Here is a 6,005-nt window from a genome sequence, read left to right as displayed (position 1 = left end):
AACAGTGAAAGATAATCCCCACTAGTTAGAAAATCAGTAAGAAGAGAGGTGGTTGGACTTGTACGTGAAGAGAGGTGGTTGGACTTGTACGTGAAGCACAGTCACTACAATTGACCATTTGGGTAAAATAGACTGTTTCTGTGTTGTACTCCATCTGTAGTTCTATGAGAATGTGAAGCATATAAAAATAAGAGCAGTGAAAAGCCAGACAAGCCAGTGGTTGGCAACAGTTTAGGAGCTAGTGCCTACAAGCGAAAGCATAAATGATTGAGGGCAGCTGCTTGCAAAGTTCTTTAGGCTGCTATCAAATTAGGGATTTTTCACCCTTTGAGTCAGGTTCACTTAAGTACCATTACAGCCCGTGTCTGACTTATGCTACAGCCTGGCAGCGTTGAGCACCTATGCTCACTGCTCTGAGAAAAAACTGATGTGGGGCCTGAGAAACTCCTGTTTGTGATAATTCGATCAGTTTTCAGCTGGTCTCAACTAAACTGGGATTGGATTAATTTATAGGCCAGCCTGCCTGCACTGTTCACTTGCTGCTGGTATTTCCTGTTGCACAATCACGAAATGTCTCATCCAAGCTCCGTGTTCCTGGCTAAGCAGAATGAGTTGGCGTTTTTTTGATAAGCAAGTTCCCTGTCACTTTAATTTGCTGCTTCCTTGTTTCAGACCGTCTTTGTTGTCTGCGCTACAGGGAAATGACACAGTGAGGCCTTTTGTGTGCTGTCCACTGAGAGAGCAGAGGTGTGAAAAGTATTCAGTTGTACCACCGTATAAGATTTCGACAGTAGCAAGGAGCTGTGAAATTCTATGAAGTTTGTCTGATTATAGCTGACTGAAGAGGTTGACCATCATTTACAAGCACACACACAAGGTAATCAGGTTGCAGGACAGCCTGAGTTCAAACTCCTTAAATTTCTCTTGTGAGTGTTTTTTTTTCTAGGTTTCCCTGTGGTTTTTGTAAAAGACAGTAGACCGCTGTGGTCAGACATACTGCTGGCTTTGACATGTTCGTGTGGCTGACTGTCTCTGTCAAATGTTGACGTGCAGTTTGTTTCCAGTACTGTTTGTGTCCAATGGTGTGGAGGTGCTGGTGTTGGACTGGAGTGGACAAAGTTTAAAAATCACACAACACCAAGTTATAGTCCAACGGGTTTATTTGGAGGCACTAGCTTTCAAAGTGCTGCTTTTTCATCAAGTAGCTGGTGGGGCAGGATACAAAGGGCACAAAACTTAATAGAATGTATCTGTAAATTCACCCCATAGATATGTGTGTGTGTGTGTGTGTGTGTACGCACGTGTGTGCATGTTTTTGTTCAAAAAGCACACAATTTGTATGCAGTCAGTCAATGTGACATTTTCTAAATTCCTATTTTGGAAATATCTGACTCCAGGATGGGATATAGACAGACTCTAATCTCACACTTTTAATGCATTGCCTGAGCTGCGATGTCACTTTATTTATGTACTGATAAAACCTTAAGTTATCTCAGGACTGTGACTTAAAAGAAATTCAGGGATTTACATATTAATCAATCAAAACTCAGCCACATTAGGGAGATTTAAACAATCCTTGGGTAAGCTCATGGATGATTTTGGGATAGTGTAGGGGGACGATCTGAGAATAGTTCACAAGTTGGCGCAACATTGAGGGCCGAAGGGCCTGTTCTGCGCTGTATTGTTCTATGTTCTATGAAAACTGCATCCCCATTCTCAGTGATTAAAGACGTAACAGCCATCTAGATTTGTCTAATACATTGCATCAGTTGCATGACACTTTGATCTTTTACTTATAAATTCTATGTCCTATGTATCCTGCCTCTCTAGCTACCTGATGAAGGAACAATATTAGTTAATGAGATGATAGGGAGATATTAGTTAGAGGTTATTGGGAACAAGCTCCTAAAGCTTGTACTTTCAAATCCATCTGTTGGACCATAACTTGGTGTTGTGTGATTTTTAACTGTATCCAATGGGACAAAGTTGAACCATGATGATTCCTTTTACAGGTCTTTTCACTGTATTTTACTGTGTTGTTCAATGTCGAGTGCAATTCACAGTAAATCATCATTCATTCACTGGAGTTTGAATTATTGCAGTTTATGGAAATTAATTGAAACTTCAAAAACTGATCATTTCCTATCATTGTCGCATTTACTCATATCTCCTCAACATTATTTTCTTAGCCAATATTTTCCACGATCATATCAACCAATATCTCCCCACCACTATTTCATTATCTCATAAACTAATATCCTTCCACCATCATCTCATTAACTAATATTGTTCCCAATAACCTCTAACTAATATCTCCCTATCAACGTGGGGCAGCATGGTGGCTCAGTGGCTAGCACAGCTGCCTCATAGCACCAAGGAGCCGGGTTTGATTTCACCCTCAGGTGATTACCTGTGTGGGTTTCCTCCAGTGTCCTGGTTTCTCCCACGATCCAAGGATGAGCAGCTTAGGTGGATTGGCCAAGCTACATAGCCCTGTAGTGTCCAGGAATGTGCAGGCTAGTTGGGTTAGCCATGGTAAATGCAGGATTACAGGGATAGAGTAGGGGGGTGGGTCTAGGTGGCTTGCTCTTTGGAGGGTCATTGTGAACCTGATGGGTTGAATGACCTGCTTCCACACTGTAGAAATTCTATGATTCTATGAACATCTGTAGAATGGGGAGAGAAGAGGGAGAAGATGGGGAGATGATAATTTGTACGTATCTTGAAAGGAACAGGAAGTAATCAGGAGGGTAGGTACCTGTACTAGGAGCACAGAAACAGAAATCAACTATTGTTAAGGTAAAAAGCAGTCCTTATAGACTTTGATAAAGAGAACTAGGGATCAATCAGGCAATTAGAAAAAAGTAATTTTCATATTGATAAGTCATTTTGGTCAGGAGAATACAAAGGTTACATACTCTTTATGTATTCAATCAAAGGGAAATAGGAGAGCAGATATGCAGTCAAATTACTGAAAAGGGAGATTCAAAATGGTGGTAATAGACGATTCCAATTACCCAAATAGTAACTGAAATGAACTCTGTGTAAAAGTTGAGAGTGTGGTGCTGGAAAAGCACAGCAGGTCAGGCAGCATCCGAGGAGCAGGAGAATCGACGTTCTGCACTTAAGCCCTTCATCAGGAATCAGAAAGGGCTGACTGATGAAGGGCTTATGCCCGAAATGTCGATTCTCCTGATCCTCGGATGCTGCCTGACCTGCTGTGCTTTTCCAGCACCACACTCTCGATTCTAATCTCCAGCATCTGCTGTCTTCACTTCCTTCTCCTCTATGCAAAAGCAACCAATTGTTAAAAATGTACATCAGCGAACTTTTTTAGCCAGTACATAACAAGCCCATTAGTATAGAATAACTTCCCAGAGGCAAGGGATTGAGGGTGATTTAGCAGTTTGGATTAGAAACTGGCTTTCTGAAAGAAGGCAGCGAGTGATGGTTGATGGAAAAAATTTAGCCTGGAGTCCGGTTACTAGTGGCCACAAGGATCTGTTTTGGGACCACTGCTGTTTGTCATTTTTTATAAATGACGTAGACGCAGGCTTGGAGGATGGCTTAGTAAATTTGCAGATGACACTAAAGTCAGTGGAGTTGTGGACAGTTTGGAAGAATGTTACAGATTGCAGGGGACTTGGATAAACTGCAGAATTGGGCTGAGAGGTGACAAATGGAGTTCAATGCAGATAAATGTGAGGTGATTCACTTTGGGAAGAATAACAGGAAGGCAGAGTACTGGGTCAGTGGAAAGATTCTTGGGGGTGTGGATGTGCAGAGGGTTCTTGGAGTCCATGTACATAGATCCCTGACAGTTGCCACCCAGGTTAATCATGCCGTTAAGAAGGCATACGGTGTGTTAGGTTTCATTGGTAGAGGGATTGAGTTCCGGAACCGCAATATCATGCTGCAACTATACAAAACGGCCGCACTTGGAATATTGTGTCTGGTTGCCATATTTCAGGAAGGATGTGGAAGCATTGGAAAAGTGCAGAGGGGATTTACCAGGCTGTTGCCTGGTCTGGAGGGAAGTCTCATGAGGAAAAGCTGAGAGACTTGGGTCTGTTCTCATTGAAAATAAAAAGGCTAAGAGGGGTTTTGATAGAGACATACAAGATGATCAGAGGATTAGATAGGGTAGACAGTGAAAGTTTTTTTCCTAGGATTATGACGTCAGCTTGTACGAATGGGCATAACTACAAATTGAGGGGTGATAGATTTAAGACCGATATCAGAGGCAGGTGCTTTACTCAGAGAGTGGTAAGGGCATGGAATGCCCTACCTGCCAATGTAGTTAACTCAGCCACATTAGGGAGATTTAAACAATCCCTGGATATGCACATGGATGATGATGGGATAGTGTAGGGGGATGATCTGAGAATAGGTCACAGGTCGGCACAACATTGAGGGCCGAAGGGCCTGTTCTGCACTGTATTGTTCTATGTTCAGTGATAGTTAACTTTAGCTTAGGAAGGATCAAAATAATAATGGAAATGATTAATGATGGACTAAGAGTCAAAGTTTTAAATTGAGGAAAGGCCAACTTTACAAAGCTTGAATGTGATTTTGCAAAAGTGAACTCAAAACAGCTTAAAACCAAAAGAACTGCAGATGCTGTAAATCAGAAACAAAAACAGACGTATGCTGAAAAAGCTCAGCATGTCTGGCAGCATCAGTGAAGAGAAATCAAAGTTAACATTTTGGATCCGGTGACCCTTCCTCAACATTGTTCTGAGGAAGGGTTACCAGACCAGAAATGTTAACTTTGATTACTCTTCACAGATGCTCCCAGACTTGCTGAGGTATTCCAGCATACATCTGTTTTTGTTTCAAAACAGCTGCTTGAAGGTAAATCAAGTGTTAGAGCAATGGTAGGCATCGAAGGAGGTGATACAGAGGGATTCAGATAAGGTTGTTCCTGTAAGAAGAGATGGGTGGGACTCGACAAATTTTGAAAGATATACCAGAATAGGTTAAGAATAAATAGATCATAGCATCCCTACAGTGTGGAAACAGGCCATTCAGCCCAACAAGTCCACACCAACCCTCAGAAGAGTAACCCACCTCAACCCATTTACCCCAACTAATGCAGCTAACCTCACACCCCTGAATGCTATGGGCAATTTAGCATGGCCAATTCACCTAATCTGCACATCTTTGGATTGTGGGAGGAAACCCACACAGACATGGGGAAACTGTGCAAACTCCACACAAACAATCACCTGAGGCTGGAATTGAACCCTGGTCCTGTAAGGCAGCAGTACTAACCATTGAGCCACTATGCCACCATGAAATAATGTGTCTATTCCAGATGCCAAGAGCTCAATGCAGACGGGGGTGAAATCACAAAACAAGCTGGCTTATTGCTTACAGGAGGTATGAGGTGTAATGACAAATAAAATGACAGGAAACCCAATGATCTTTAAGTGCATAAACAGCAAGAGGATAAGTAAGGCCCGAGGAGGGCCAATTAGAGACCAAGAAGGTAACTTGTATGTGAAGGTAGAAAATGGGTCTAGAAGGAAGAGTGCGAAATGTTGGATGAAATAAATGTAATCAAAATATTAGTGTCTACTGTCCTTGAAAGTGGTTAAGTCCCAGGCTGGTAAGGAAGGCAGTGGAAGAAACACCAGCCTCCCATCATGTTTCAATTCTGTCGAGCTAGGTGTGTGGTGTTGAAAGACTGATAATGTTGTATGAAGGAGTGTCGCTTTGAAAGCTAGTGTGCTTCCAATTAAACCTGTTGGACTATAACCTGGTGTTGTGTGATTTTTAACTTTAAAAAGGGAAGGGTTAGTCTGACTAATGGCAGGCATCAGTCTGACCTTACTGATGAGCTAAGCATTGGAGCAAACTCTCTGAGACACAGTATATGATGCTGTGTTGAAAGTCACGGAATAATGAACAGCAGTGCGCAAAGATTAGTTAAGGGAAGGTCAAATCTAACCTGATTGAAATTTATACAGTGGTAACAAAGAGAGTTGATAAGGATAGCAACA

General features: G+C 42.0%; 1 protein-coding gene across 1 annotated transcript in view; it reads left to right on the top strand.

Moving 5' to 3' along the window:
• Positions 1-697: 697 nt before the first annotated feature.
• The window catches only part of LOC122554671 (roquin-1-like), a 127,322-nt gene continuing 122,014 nt past the window's right edge, over positions 698-6,005 (top strand). The window contains exon 1 of the mRNA XM_043700037.2: positions 698-877. The gene's annotated coding sequence lies outside the window, so the exon portion shown is untranslated. The remainder of the gene's footprint in view (positions 878-6,005) is intronic.

This window comes from Chiloscyllium plagiosum, unplaced genomic scaffold (assembly GCF_037043375.1).
Source record: "Chiloscyllium plagiosum isolate Xiang-an unplaced genomic scaffold, Cpla_swu_hap1 HiC_scaffold_9, whole genome shotgun sequence".
Classification (NCBI taxonomy): domain Eukaryota; kingdom Metazoa; phylum Chordata; class Chondrichthyes; order Orectolobiformes; family Hemiscylliidae; genus Chiloscyllium; species Chiloscyllium plagiosum.
This window is presented reverse-complemented; position numbering and strand designations above follow the sequence as displayed.